Raw genomic sequence first — 15789 nt, 5'->3', positions numbered from 1 at the left:
AACAGGGCGTTCAGTTACCCCGGAAACAGGGCAGTCAGTTACCCCGGAAACAGGGTGATCAGTTATCCTGGAAACAGGGCAGTCAGTTAGCCTGGAAACAGGGCAGTCAGTTATCCCGGAAACAGGGCAGTCAGTTATCCCGGAAACAGGGTGATCAGTTACCCTGGAAACAGGGCAGTCAGTTACCCCGGAAACAGGGCAGACAGTCACCCTGGAAAAAGGGCAGTCAGTTATCCTGGAAGATGGGTGATCAGTTATCCAGTAAACAGGGCAGTCAGTTTTCCTGGAAACAGGGCAGTCAGTTATCCCGGAAACAGGGCAGTCAGTTATCCTGGAAACAGGGTGATCAGTTACCCTGGAAACAGGGCAGTCAGTTACCCCGGAAACAGGGCAGTCAGTTACCCTGTAAACAGGGCAGTCAGTTATCCCGGAAACAGGGCAGTCAGTTACCCTGGAAACTGGGCAGTCAGTTACTCTGGAAACAGGGCAGTCAGTCATCCCGGAAACAGGGTGATCAGTTACCCTGGAAACAGGGCAGTCAGTTACCCCGGAAACAGGGCAGTCAGTTACCCTGGAAACTGGGCAGTCAGTTACCCTGGAAACAGGGCAGTCAGTTATCCCGGAAACAGGGTTATCAGTTACCCTGGAAACAGGGCAGTCAGTTATCCCGGAAACAGGGCAGTCAGTTATCCCGGAAATAGGGTGATCAGTTACCCTGGAAACTGGGCAATCAGTTCCCCTGGAAACAGGGCAGTCAGTTACCCCGGAAACAGTGCAGTCAGTTACCCTGGAAACAGGGTAGTCAGTTATCCCGGAAACAGGGCAGTCATTTACCCTGGAAAAAGGGTATTCAGTTACTCTGGAAACTGGGCAGTCAGTTACCCTGGAAACACGGCAGTCAGTTACCACCGAAACAGGGCAGTCAGTTATCCCGGAAACAGGGTTATCAGATACCCTGGAAACAGGGCAGTCAGTTATCCCGAAAACAGAGCAGTCTGTTACTTGGAAACAGGGCAGTCAGTTACCCTGGAAAAAGGGAAGTCAGTTACCCCGGAAACTGAGCAGTCAGTCACCCTGGAAACAGGGCAGTCAGTTACCCTGGAAACAGGGCAGTCAGTTACCCTGGAAACAGGGCAGTCAGTTATCCCGGAAACAGGGTTATCAGATACCCTGGAAACAGGGCAGTCAGTTATCCCGAAAACAGAGCAGTGAGTTACTTGGAAACAGGGCAGTCAGTTACCCTGGAAAAAGGGAAGTCAGTTACCCCGGAAACTGGGCAGTCAGTCACCCTGGAAACAGGGCAGTCAATTACCCTGGAAACAGGGCAGTCAGTTATCCTGGAAACAGGGCAGTTAGTTATCCCGGAAACAGGGTGATAAGTTACACTGGAAACTGGGCAGTCAGTTACCCTGGAAACAGGGCGGTCAGTTACCCCGGAAACAGGGCAGTCAGTTATCCTGGAAACAGAGTGATCATTTACACTGGAAAGTGGGCAGTCAGTTACCCTGGAAACAGGGCAGTCAGTTATCCAGGAAACAGGGCAGACAGTTATCCTGGAAATAGGGCGGTCCGTTACCCCGGAAATAGGGCGGTCAGTTTTCCTGGAAACAGGGCGGTCAGTTACCCCGGAAACAGGGAGATCAGTTACCCCAGAAACAGGGCGGTCAGTTAACCTGGAAACAGGGCGGACAGTTATCCAGTAAACAGGGCAGTCAGTTATCCTGGAGACAGGGCAGTCAGTTATCCTCGAAACAGGGTGATCAGTTACCCTGGAAACTGGGGAGTCAGTTACCCTGGAAACAGGGTGATCAGTTACCCTGGAAACTGGGCAGTCAGTTACCCTGGAAACAGGGCAGTCAGTTACCCTGGAAACTGGGCGGTCAGTTACCCTGGAAACAGGGCAGTCAGTTATCCCGGAAACAGGGTTATCAGTTACCCTGGAAACAGGGCAGTCAGTTATCCCGGAAACAGGGCAGTCAGTTATCCCGGAAACAGGGTGATCAGTTACCCTGGAAACTGGGCAATCTGTTCCCCTGGAAACAGGGCAGTCAGTTACCCCGGAAACAGGGCAGTCAGTTACCCTGGAAAAAGGGCAGTCAGTTATCCTGGAAGAAGTGTGATCAGTTACCCTGGAAACAGGGCAGTCAGTTACTCCGGAAACAGGGCAGTCAGTTACCCTGGAAACTGGGCAGTCAGTTACCCTGGAAACAGGGGAGTCAGTTATCCCGGAAACAGGGTGATCAGTTACCCTGGAAACAGGGCCGTCAGTTATCCCGAAAACAGGGCAGTCAGTTATCCCGGAAAAAGGGTGATCAGTTACCCTGGAAACTGGGCAGTCAGTTACCCCGGAAACAGGGTGATCAGTTACCGCGGAAGCAGGGCAGTCATTTACCCAGGAAACAGGGCAGTCAGTTACCCCGGAAACTGGGCAGTCAGTTACCCTGGAAACAGGGCAGTCAGTGACCCTGGAAACTGGTTAGTCAGTTACCCCGGAAACAGGGTGATCAGTTACCCCGGAAACAGGGCAGGCAGTTCCCCTGGAAAGAGGGCAGTCAGTTACCCTGGAAACAGGGCAGTCAGTTAACCTGGAAATAGGGCAGTCAGTTATCCTTGAAACAGGGCAGTCCGTTACCCCGGAAATAGGTAGGTCAGTTATCCTGGAAATAGGGCGGTCAGTTACCCCGGAAACAGGGAGATCAGTTACCCCGGAAACAGGGCAGTCAGTTACCCTGGAAACAGGGGAGTCAGTTACCCTGGAAACAGGGTGGTCAGTGACCCGGGAAACAGGGTGGTCAGTTACACTGGAAACAAGGTGATCAGTTATCCTGGAAACAGGGCGGTCAGTTACCCCGGAAACAGGGTGATCAGTTATCCTGGAAACAGGGCAGTCACGTAGCCTGGAAACAGGGCAGTCAGTTACCCCGGAAACAGGGCAGTCAGTTATCCCGGAAACAGGGTGATCACTTACCCTGGAAACAGGGCAGTCAGTTACCCCGGAAACAGGGCAGTCAGTTACCCTGGAAACTGCGTGATCAGTTACCCTGGAAACTGGGCAGTCAGTTACCCTGGAAACAGGGCAGTCAGTTCTCCCGGAAACAGGGAGATCAGTTACCCTGAAACAGGGCTTTCAGTTATCCTGGAAACAGGGTGGTCAGTGACCCTGGAAACAGGGTGGTCAGTTACCCCGGAAACAGGGTGATCAGATATCCTGGAAACAGGGCGGTCAGTTACCCCGGAAACAGGGCAGTCAGTTACCCCGGAAACAGGGTGATAAGTTATCCTGGAAACAGGGCAGTCAGTTAGCCTGGAAACAGGGCAGTCAGTTACCACTGAAACAGGGCAGTCAATTACCCTGGAAACTGGGCAGTCAGTTACCCTGGAAACAGGGCAGTCAGTTACCACCGAAACAGGGCAGTCAGTTTCCCTGGAAACTGGGCAGTCAGTTACCCTGGAAACAGGGCAGTCAGTTTTCCCGGAAACAGGGTTATCAGATACCCTGGAAACAGGGCAGTCAGTTATCCCGGAAGCAGAGCAGTCAGTTACTTGGAAACAGGGCAGTCAGTTACCCTGGAAACAGGGAAGTCAGTTACCCCGGAAACTGGGCAGTCAGTCACCCTGGAAACAGGTTAGTCAGTTACCCCTGGAAACAGGGTGATCAGTTACCCCGGAAACTGGGCGGTCAGTTCCCCTGGAAACAGGGCAGTCAATTACCCTGGAAACAGGGCAGTCAGTTATCCTGGAAACAGGGCAGTTAGTTATCCCGGAAACAGGGTGATAAGTTACCCTGGAAACTGTGCAGTCAGTTACCCTGGAAACAGGGCGGTCAGTTATCCTGGAAACAGGGTGATCAGTTACACTGGAAAGTGGGCAGTCTGTTACCCTGGAAACAGTGCAGTCAGTTATCCAGGAAACAGGGCAGACAGTTATCCTGGAAATAGGGCGGTCCGTTACCCCGGAAATAGGGCGGTCAGTTGTCCTGGAAACAGGGCGGTCAGTTACCCCGGAAACAGGGAGATCAGTTACCCCAGAAACAGGGCTGTCAGTTAACCTGGAAACAGGACGGACAGTTATCCAGTAAACAGGGCAGTCAGTTATCCTGGAAACAGGGCAGTCAGTTATCCTGGAAACAGGGCGGTCAGTTACCCCGGAAACAGGGCAGTCAGTTACCCCGGAAACAGGGTGATCAGTTATCCTGGAAACAGGGCAGTCAGTTAGCCTGGAAACAGGGCAGTCAGTTATCCCGGAAACAGGGCAGTCAGTTATCCCGGAAGCAGGGTGATCAGTTCCCCTGGAAACTGGGCAGTCAGTTACCCCGGAAACAGGGCAGTCAGTCACCCTGGAAACAGGGCAGTCAGTTAGCCTGGAAACAGGGCAGTCAGTTATCCCGGAAACAGGGCAGTCAGTTATCCCGGAAACAGGGTGATCAGTTACCCTGGAAACAGGGCAGTCAGTTACCCCGGAAACAGGGCAGACAGTCACCCTGGAAAAAGGGCAGTCAGTTATCCCGGAAACAGGGCAGTCAGTTACCCTGGAAACAGGGCAGTCAGTTACCCTGGAAACTGGGCAGTCAGTTACTCTGGAAACAGGGCTGTCAGTTACCCCGGAAACAGGGCAGTCAGTTACCCTGGAAACAGGGCAGTCAGTTACCCTGGAAACTGGGCAGTCAGTTACTCTGGAAACAGGGCAGTCAGTCATCCCGGAAACAGGGCAGTCAGTTACCCTGGAAACAGGGCAGTCAGTTACCCCTGAAACAGGGCAGTCAGTTACCCCGGAAACAGGGCAGTCAGTTACCCTGGAAACAGGGCAGTCAGTTACCCTGGAAACTGGGCAGTCAGTTACTCTGGAAACAGGGCAGTCAGTCATCCCGGAAACAGGGTTATCAGTTACCCCGGAAACAGGGCAGTCAGTTACCCTGGAAACTGGGCAGTCAGTTACCCTGGAAACAGGGCGTTCAGTTACCCCGGAAACAGGGCAGTCAGTTACCCCGGAAACAGGGTGATCAGTTATCCTGGAAACAGGGCAGTCAGTTAGCCTGGAAACAGGGCAGTCAGTTATCCCGGAAACAGGGCAGTCAGTTATCCCGGAAACAGGGTGATCAGTTACCCTGGAAACAGGGCAGTCAGTTACCCCGGAAACAGGGCAGACAGTCACACTGGAAAAAGGGCAGTCAGTTATCCCGGAAGATGGGTGATCAGTTATCCAGTAAACAGGGCAGTCAGTTTTCCTGGAAACAGGGCAGTCAGTTATCCCGGAAACAGGGCAGTCAGTTATCCTGGAAACAGGGTGATCAGTTACCCTGGAAACAGGGCAGTCAGTTACCCCGGCAACAGGGCAGTCAGTTACCCTGGAAACAGGGCAGTCAGTTATCCCGGAAACAGGGCAGTCAGTTACCCTGGAAACTGGGCAGTCAGTTACTCTGGAAACAGGGCAGTCTGTCATCCCGGAAACAGGGTTATCAGTTACCCTGGAAACAGGGCAGTCAGTTACCCCGGAAACAGGGCAGTCAGTTACCCTGGAAACTGGGCAGTCAGTTACCCTGGAAACAGGGCAGTCAGTTATCCCGGAAACAGGGTTATCAGTTACCCTGGAAACAGGGCAGTCAGTTATCCCGGAAACAGGGCAGTCAGTTATCCCGGAAATAGGGTGATCAGTTACCCTGGAAACTGGGCAATCAGTTCCCCTGGAAACAGGGCAGTCAGTTACCCCGGAAACAGTGCAGTCAGTTATCCTGGAAACAGGGTAGTCAGTTATCCCGGAAACAGGGCAGTCATTTACCCTGGAAAAAGGGTATTCAGTTACTCTGGAAACTGGGCAGTCAGTTACCCTGGAAACAGGGCAGTCAGTTACCACCGAAACAGGGCAGTCAGTTATCCCGGAAACAGGGTTATCAGATACCCTGGAAACAGGGCAGTCAGTTATCCCGAAAACAGAGCAGTCAGTTACTTGGAAACAGGGCAGTCAGTTACCCTGGAAAAAGGGAAGTCAGTTACCCCGGAAACTGGGCAGTCAGTCACCCTGGAAACAGGGCAGTCAGTTACCCTGGAAAGAGGGCAGTCAGTTACCCTGGAAACAGGGCAGTCAGTTATCCCGGAAACAGGGTTATCAGATACCCTGGAAACAGGGTAGTCAGTTATCCCGAAAACAGAGCAGTGAGTTACTTGGAAACAGGGCAGTCAGTTACCCTGGAAAAAGGGAAGTCAGTTACCCCGGAAACTGGGCAGTCAGTCACCCTGGAAACAGGGCAGTCAATTACACTGGAAACAGGGCAGTCAGTTATCCTGGAAACAGGGCAGTTAGTTATCCCGGAAACAGGGTGATAAGTTACCCTGGAAACTGGGCAGTCAGTTACCCTGGAAACAGGGCGGTCAGTTACCCCGGAAACAGGGCAGTCAGTTATCCTGGAAACAGAGTGATCATTTACACTGGAAAGTGGGCAGTCAGTTACCCTGGAAACAGGGCAGTCAGTTATCCAGGAAACAGGGCAGACAGTTATCCTGGAAATAGGGCGGTCCGTTACACCGGAAATAGGGCGGTCAGTTTTCCTGGAAACAGGGCGGTCAGTTACCCCGGAAACAGGGAGATCAGTTACCCCAGAAACAGGGCGGTCAGTTAACCTGGAAACAGGGCGGACAGTTATCCAGTAAACAGGGCAGTCAGTTATCCTGGAAACAGGGCAGTCAGTTATCCTCGAAACAGGGTGATCAGTTACCCTGGAAACTGGGGAGTCAGTTACCCTGGAAACAGGGTGATCAGTTACCCTGGAAACTGGGCAGTCAGTGACCCTGGAAACAGGGCAGTCAGTTACCCTGGAAACTGGGCGGTCAGTTACCCTGGAAACAGGGCAGTCAGTTATCCCGGAAACAAGGTTATCAGTTACCCTGGAAACAGGGCAGTCAGTTATCCCGGAAACAGGGCAGTCAGTTATCCCGGAAATAGGGTGATCAGTTACCCTGGAAACTGGGCAATCTGTTCCCCTGGAAACAGGGCAGTCAGTTACCCCGGAAACAGGGCAGTCAGTTACCCTGGAAAAAGGGCAGTCAGTTATCCCGGAAGAAGTGTGATCAGTTACCCTGGAAACTGGGCAGTCAGTTACCCTGGAAACAGGGCAGTCATTTACTCCGGAAACAGGGCAGTCAGTTACCCTGGAAACTGGGCAGTCAGTTACCCTGGAAACAGGGGAGTCAGTTATCCCGGAAACAGGGTGATCAGTTACCCTGGAAACATGGCCGTCAGTTATCCCGAAAACAGGGCAGTCAGTTATCCCGGAAAAAGGGTGATCAGTTACCCTGGAAACTGGGCAGTCAGTTACCCCGGAAACAGGGTGATCAGTTACCCCGGAAGCAGGGCAGTCATTTACCCAGGAAACAGGGCAGTCAGTTACCCCGGAAACTGGGCAGTCAGTTACCCTGGAAACAGGGCAGTCAGTGACCCTGGAAACTGGTTAGTCAGTTACCCCGGAAACAGGGTGATCAGTTACCCCGGAAACAGGGCAGGCAGTTCCCCTGGAAAGAGGGCAGTCAGTTACCCTGGAAACAGGGCAGTCAGTTAACCTGGAAATAGGGCAGTCAGTTATCCTTGAAACAGGGCAGTCCGTTACCCCGGAAATAGGTAGGTCAGTTATCCTGGAAATAGGGCGGTCAGTTACCCCGGAAACAGGGAGATCAGTTACCCCGGACACAGGGCAGTCAGTTACCCTGGAAACAGGGGAGTCAGTTATCCTGGAAATAGGGCGGTCAGTTACCCCGGAAACAGGGAGATCAGTTACCCCGGAAACAGGGCAGTCAGTTACCCTGGAAACAGGGGAGTCAGTTACCCTGGAAACAGGGTGGTCAGTGACCCGGGAAACAGGGTGGTCAGTTACACCGGAAACAAGGTGATCAGTTATCCTGGAAACAGGGCGGTCAGTTACCCCGGAAACAGGGTGATCAGTTATCCTGGAAACAGGGCAGTCAGGTAGCCTGGAAACAGGGCAGTCAGTTACCCCGGAAACAGGGCAGTCAGTTATCCCGGAAACAGGGTGATCACTTACCCTGGAAACAGGGCAGTCAGTTACCCCGGAAACAGGGCAGTCAGTTACCCTGGAAACTGGGCAGTCAGTTACCCTGGAAACAGCGTGATCAGTTACCCTGGAAACTGGGCAGTCAGTTACCCTGGAAACAGGGCAGTCAGTTCTCCCGGAAACAGGGAGATCAGTTACCCTGAAACAGGGCTTTCAGTTATCCTGGAAACAGGGTTATCAGATACCCTGGAAACAGGGCAGTCAGTTCTCCCGGAAACAGGGAGATCAGTTACCCTGAAACAGGGCTTTCAGTTATCCCGGAAACAGGGTTATCAGATACCCTGGAAACAGGGCAGTCAGTTATCCCGAAAACAGAGCAGTGAGTTACTTGGAAACAGGGCAGTCAGTTACCCTTGAAAAAGGGAAGTCAGTTACCCCGGAAACTGGGCAATCAGTCACCCTGGAAACAGGGCAGTCAATTACCCTGGAAACAGGGCAGTCAGTTATCCTGGAAACAGGGCAGTTAGTTATCCCGGAAACAGGGTGATAAGTTACCCTGGAAACTGGGCAGTCAGTTACCCTGGAAACAGGGCGGTCAGTTACCCCGGAAACAGGGCAGTCAGTTATCCTGGAAACAGAGTGATCATTTACACTGGAAAGTGGGCAGTCAGTTACCCTGGAAACAGGGCAGTCAGTTATCCAGGAAACAGGGCAGACATTTACCCCGGAAACTGGGCAGTCAGTTACCCTGGAAACAGGGCAGTCAGTGACCCTGGAAACAGAGTGATCATTTACACTGGAAAGTGGGCAGTCAGTTACCCCGGAAACAGGGTGATCAGTTACCCCGGAAGCAGGGCAGTCATTTACCCCGGAAACTGGGCAGTCAGTTACCCTGGAAACAGGGCAGTCAGTGACCCTGGAAACTGGTTAGTCAGTTATCCCGGAAACAGGGTGATCAGTTACCCCGGAAACAGGGCAGGCAGTTCCCCTGGAAAGAGGGCAGTCAGTTACCCTGGAAACAGGGCAGTCAGTTAACCTGGAAATAGGGCAGTCAGTTATCCTTGAAACAGGGCAGTCCGTTACCCCGGAAATAGGTAGGTCAGTTATCCTGGAAATAGGGCGGTCAGTTACCCCGGAAACAGGGAGATCAGTTACCCCGGAAACAGGGCAGTCAGTTACCCTGGAAACAGGGGAGTCAGTTATCCTGGAAATAGGGCGGTCAGTTACCCCGGAAACAGGGAGATCAGTTCCCCCGGAAACAGGGCAGTCAGTTACCCTGGAAACAGCGGAGTCAGTTACCCTGGAAACAGGGTGGTCAGTGACCCGGGAAACAGGGTGGTCAGTTACACCGGAAACAAGGTGATCAGTTATCCTGGAAACAGGGCGGTCAGTTACCCCGGAAACAGGGTGATCAGTTATCCTGGAAACAGGGCAGTCAGGTAGCCTGGAAACAGGGCAGTCAGTTACCCCGGAAACAGGGCAGTCAGTTACCCTGGAAACAGCGTGATCAGTTACCCTGGAAACTGGGCAGTCAGTTACCCTGGAAACAGGGCAGTCAGTTCTCCCGGAAACAGGGAGATCAGTTACCCTGAAACAGGGCTTTCAGTTATCCTGGAAACAGGGTGGTCAGTGACCCTGGAAACAGGGTGGTCAGTTACCCCGGAAACAGGGTGATCAGATATCCTGGAAACAGGGCGGTCAGTTACCCCGGAAACAGGGCAGTCAGTTACCCCGGAAACAGGGTGATCAGTTATCCTGGAAACAGGGCAGTCAGTTAGCCTGGAAACAGGGCAGTCAGTTATCCCGGAAACAGGGTGATCAGTTACCCTGGAAACAGGGCAGTCAGTTACCCCGGAAACAGGGCAGTCAGTCACCCTGGAAAAAGGGCAGTCAGTTAGCCTGGAAGCAGGGTGATCAGTTCCCCTGGAAACTGGGCAGTCAGTTACCCTGGAAACAGGGCAGTCAGATACCCCGGAAACAGGGCAGTCAGTTAACCTGGAAACTGGGCAGTCAGTTAACCCGGAAACAGGGCAGTCAGTTATCCCGGAAAAAGGGTGATCAGTTACCCCGTAAACTGGGCAGTCAGTTACCCTGGAAACAGGGCAGTCAGTTACCCCGGAAACAGGGTGATCAGATATCCTGGAAACAGGGCGGTCAGTTACCCCGGAAACAGGGCAGTCAGTTACCCCGGAAACAGGGTGATCAGTTATCCTGGAAACAGGGCAGTCAGTTAGCCTGGAAACAGGGCAGTCAGTTATCCCGGAAACAGGGCAGTCAGTTATCCCGGAAACAGGGTGATCAGTTACCCTGGAAACAGGGCCGTCAGTTATCCCGAAATCAGGGCAGTCAGTTATCCCGGAAAAAGGGTGATCAGTTACCCTGGAAACAGGGCAGTCAGTTACCCCGGAAACTGGGCAGTCAGTTACCCTGGAAACAGGGCAGTCAGTTACCCCGGAAGCACAGCAGTCATTTACCCAGGAAACAGGGCAGTCAGTTACCCCGGAAACTGGGCAGTCAGTTACCCTGGAAACAGGGCAGTCAGTGACCCTGGAAACTGGTTAGACAGTTACCCCGGAAAAAGGGTGATCAGTTACCCCGGAAACAGGGCAGGCAGTTCCCCTGGAAAGAGGGCAGTCAGTTACCCTGGAAACAGGGCAGTCAATTAACCTGGAAATAGGGCAGTCAGTTATCCTTGAAACAGGGCAGTCCGTTACCCCGGAAATAGGGCGGTCAGTTACCCCGGAAACAGGGAGATCAGTTACCCCGGAAACAGGGCAGTCAGTTACCCTGGTAACAGTGCAGTCAGTTACCCTGGAAACAGGGTGGTCAGTGACCCGGGAAACAGGGTGGTCAGTTACACCGGAAACAAGGTGATCAGTTATCCTGGAAACAGGGCGGTCAGTTACCCCGGAAACAGGGTGATCAGTTATCCTGGAAACAGGGCAGTCAGGTAGCCTGGAAACAGGGCAGTCAGTTACCCCGGAAACAGGGCAGTCAGTTATCCCGGAAACAGGGTGATCACTTACCCTGGAAACAGGGCAGTCAGTTACCCCGGAAGCAGGGCAGTCATTTACCCAGGAAACAGGGCAGTCAGTTACCCCGGAAACTGGGCAGTCAGTTACCCTGGAAACAGGGCAGTCAGTGACCCTGGAAACTGGTTAGTCAGTTACCCCGGAAAAAGGGTGATCAGTTACCCCGGAAACAGGGCAGGCAGTTCCCCTGGAAAGAGGGCAGTCAGTTACCCTGGAAACAGGGCAGTCAGTTAACCTGGAAATAGGGCAGTCAGTTATCCTTGAAGCAGGGCAGTCCGTTACCCCGGAAATAGGTAGGTCAGTTATCCTGGAAATAGGGCGGTCAGTTACCCCGGAAACAGGGAGATCAGTTACCCCGGAAACAGGGCAGTCAGTTACCCTGGTAACAGGGGAGTCAGTTACCCTGGAAACAGGGTGGTCAGTGACCCGGGAAACAGGGTGGTCAGTTACACCGGAAACAAGGTGATCAGTTATCCTGGAAACAGGGCAGTCAGGTAGCCTGGAAACAGGGCAGTCAGTTACCCCGGAAACAGGGCAGTCAGTTATCCCGGAAACAGGGTGATGACTTACCCTGGAAACAGGGCAGTCAGTTACCCCGGAAACAGGGCAGTCAGTTACCCCGGAAACAGGGTGATCAGTTATCCTGGAAACAGGGCAGTCAGTTAGCCTGGAAACAGGGCAGTCAGTTATCCCGGAAACAGGGCAGTCAGTTATCCCGGAAACAGGGTGATCAGTTACCCTGGAAACAGGGCAGTCAGTTACCCCGGAAACAGGGCAGACAGTCACACTGGAAAAAGGGCAGTCAGTTATCCCGGAAGATGGGTGATCAGTTATCCAGTAAACAGGGCAGTCAGTTTTCCTGGAAACAGGGCAGTCAGTTATCCCGGAAACAGGGCAGTCAGTTATCCTGGAAACAGGGTGATCAGTTACCCTGGAAACAGGGCAGTCAGTTACCCCGGCAACAGGGCAGTCAGTTACCCTGGAAACAGGGCAGTCAGTTATCCCGGAAACAGGGCAGTCAGTTACCCTGGAAACTGGGCAGTCAGTTACTCTGGAAACAGGGCAGTCTGTCATCCCGGAAACAGGGTTATCAGTTACCCTGGAAACAGGGCAGTCAGTTACCCCGGAAACAGGGCAGTCAGTTACCCTGGAAACTGGGCAGTCATTTACCCTGGAAACAGGGCAGTCAGTTATCCCGGAAACAGGGTTATCAGTTACCCTGGAAACAGGGCAGTCAGTTATCCCGGAAACAGGGCAGTCAGTTATCCCGGAAATAGGGTGATCAGTTACCCTGGAAACTGGGCAATCAGTTCCCCTGGAAACAGGGCAGTCAGTTACCCCGGAAACAGTGCAGTCAGTTATCCTGGAAACAGGGTAGTCAGTTATCCCGGAAACAGGGCAGTCATTTACCCTGGAAAAAGGGTATTCAGTTACTCTGGAAACTGGGCAGTCAGTTACCCTGGAAACAGGGCAGTCAGTTACCACCGAAACAGGGCAGTCAGTTATCCCGGAAACAGGGTTATCAGATACCCTGGAAACAGGGCAGTCAGTTATCCCGAAAACAGAGCAGTCAGTTACTTGGAAACAGGGCAGTCAGTTACCCTGGAAAAAGGGAAGTCAGTTACCCCGGAAACTGGGCAGTCAGTCACCCTGGAAACAGGGCAGTCAGTTACCCTGGAAAGAGGGCAGTCAGTTACCCTGGAAACAGGGCAGTCAGTTATCCCGGAAACAGGGTTATCAGATACCCTGGAAACAGGGTAGTCAGTTATCCCGAAAACAGAGCAGTGAGTTACTTGGAAACAGGGCAGTCAGTTACCCTGGAAAAAGGGAAGTCAGTTACCCCGGAAACTGGGCAGTCAGTCACCCTGGAAACAGGGCAGTCAATTACACTGGAAACAGGGCAGTCAGTTATCCTGGAAACAGGGCAGTTAGTTATCCCGGAAACAGGGTGATAAGTTACCCTGGAAACTGGGCAGTCAGTTACCCTGGAAACAGGGCGGTCAGTTACCCCGGAAACAGGGCAGTCAGTTATCCTGGAAACAGAGTGATCATTTACACTGGAAAGTGGGCAGTCAGTTACCCTGGAAACAGGGCAGTCAGTTATCCAGGAAACAGGGCAGACAGTTATCCTGGAAATAGGGCGGTCCGTTACACCGGAAATAGGGCGGTCAGTTTTCCTGGAAACAGGGCGGTCAGTTACCCCGGAAACAGGGAGATCAGTTACCCCAGAAACAGGGCGGTCAGTTAACCTGGAAACAGGGCGGACAGTTATCCAGTAAACAGGGCAGTCAGTTATCCTGGAAACAGGGCAGTCAGTTATCCTCGAAACAGGGTGATCAGTTACCCTGGAAACTGGGGAGTCAGTTACCCTGGAAACAGGGTGATCAGTTACCCTGGAAACTGGGCAGACAGTGACCCTGGAAACAGGGCAGTCAGTTACCCTGGAAACTGGGCGGTCAGTTACCCTGGAAACAGGGCAGTCAGTTATCCCGGAAACAAGGTTATCAGTTACCCTGGAAACAGGGCAGTCAGTTATCCCGGAAACAGGGCAGTCAGTTATCCCGGAAATAGGGTGATCAGTTACCCTGGAAACTGGGCAATCTGTTCCCCTGGAAACAGGGCAGTCAGTTACCCCGGAAACAGGGCAGTCAGTTACCCTGGAAAAAGGGCAGTCAGTTATCCCGGAAGAAGTGTGATCAGTTACCCTGGAAACTGGGCAGTCAGTTACCCTGGAAACAGGGCAGTCATTTACTCCGGAAACAGGGCAGTCAGTTACCCTGGAAACTGGGCAGTCAGTTACCCTGGAAACAGGGGAGTCAGTTATCCCGGAAACAGGGTGATCAGTTACCCTGGAAACAGGGCCGTCAGTTATCCCGAAAACAGGGCAGTCAGTTATCCCGGAAAAAGGGTGATCAGTTACCCTGGAAACTGGGCAGTCAGTTACCCCGGAAACAGGGTGATCAGTTACCCCGGAAGCAGGGCAGTCATTTACCCAGGAAACAGGGCAGTCAGTTACCCCGGAAACTGGGCAGTCAGTTACCCTGGAAACAGGGCAGTCAGTGACCCTGGAAACTGGTTAGTCAGTTACCCCGGAAACAGGGTGATCAGTTACCCCGGAAACAGGGCAGGCAGTTCCCCTGGAAAGAGGGCAGTCAGTTACCCTGGAAACAGGGCAGTCAGTTAACCTGGAAATAGGGCAGTCAGTTATCCTTGAAACAGGGCAGTCCGTTACCCCGGAAATAGGTAGGTCAGTTATCCTGGAAATAGGGCGGTCAGTTACCCCGGAAACAGGGAGATCAGTTACCCCGGACACAGGGCAGTCAGTTACCCTGGAAACAGGGGAGTCAGTTATCCTGGAAATAGGGCGGTCAGTTACCCCGGAAACAGGGAGATCAGTTACCCCGGAAACAGGGCAGTCAGTTACCCTGGAAACAGGGGAGTCAGTTACCCTGGAAACAGGGTGGTCAGTGACCCGGGAAACAGGGTGGTCAGTTACACCGGAAACAAGGTGATCAGTTATCCTGGAAACAGGGCGGTCAGTTACCCCGGAAACAGGGTGATCAGTTATCCTGGAAACAGGGCAGTCAGGTAGCCTGGAAACAGGGCAGTCAGTTACCCCGGAAACAGGGCAGTCAGTTATCCCGGAAACAGGGTGATCACTTACCCTGGAAACAGGGCAGTCAGTTACCCCGGAAACAGGGCAGTCAGTTACCCTGGAAACTGGGCAGTCAGTTACCCTGGAAACAGCGTGATCAGTTACCCTGGAAACTGGGCAGTCAGTTACCCTGGAAACAGGGCAGTCAGTTCTCCCGGAAACAGGGAGATCAGTTACCCTGAAACAGGGCTTTCAGTTATCCTGGAAACAGGGTTATCAGATACCCTGGAAACAGGGCAGTCAGTTCTCCCGGAAACAGGGAGATCAGTTACCCTGAAACAGGGCTTTCAGTTATCCCGGAAACAGGGTTATCAGATACCCTGGAAACAGGGCAGTCAGTTATCCCGAAAACAGAGCAGTGAGTTACTTGGAAACAGGGCAGTCAGTTACCCTTGAAAAAGGGAAGTCAGTTACCCCGGAAACTGGGCAATCAGTCACCCTGGAAACAGGGCAGTCAATTACCCTGGAAACAGGGCAGTCAGTTATCCTGGAAACAGGGCAGTTAGTTATCCCGGAAACAGGGTGATAAGTTACCCTGGAAACTGGGCAGTCAGTTACCCTGGAAACAGGGCGGTCAGTTACCCCGGAAACAGGGCAGTCAGTTATCCTGGAAACAGAGTGATCATTTACACTGGAAAGTGGGCAGTCAGTTACCCTGGAAACAGGGCAGTCAGTTATCCAGGAAACAGGGCAGACATTTACCCCGGAAACTGGGCAGTCAGTTACCCTGGAAACAGGGCAGTCAGTGACCCTGGAAACAGAGTGATCATTTACACTGGAAAGTGGGCAGTCAGTTACCCCGGAAACAGGGTGATCAGTTACCCCGGAAGCAGGGCAGTCATTTACCCCGGAAACTGGGCAGTCAGTTACCCTGGAAACAGGGCAGTCAGTGACCCTGGAAACTGGTTAGTCAGTTATCCCGGAAACAGGGTGATCAGTTACCCCGGAAACAGGGCAGGCAGTTCCCCTGGAAAGAGGGCAGTCAGTTACCCTGGAAACAGGGCAGTCAGTTAACCTGGAAATAGGGCAGTCAGTTATCCTTGAAACAGGGCAGTCCGTTACCCCGGAAATAGGTAGGTCAGTTATCCTGGAAATAGGGCGGT

Source organism: Heterodontus francisci, chromosome 23, assembly GCF_036365525.1.
Source record: "Heterodontus francisci isolate sHetFra1 chromosome 23, sHetFra1.hap1, whole genome shotgun sequence".
NCBI classification, from domain to species: domain Eukaryota; kingdom Metazoa; phylum Chordata; class Chondrichthyes; order Heterodontiformes; family Heterodontidae; genus Heterodontus; species Heterodontus francisci.
The sequence above is the reverse complement of the archived record's forward strand: the minus strand, read 5'-3'. Positions refer to the sequence as shown.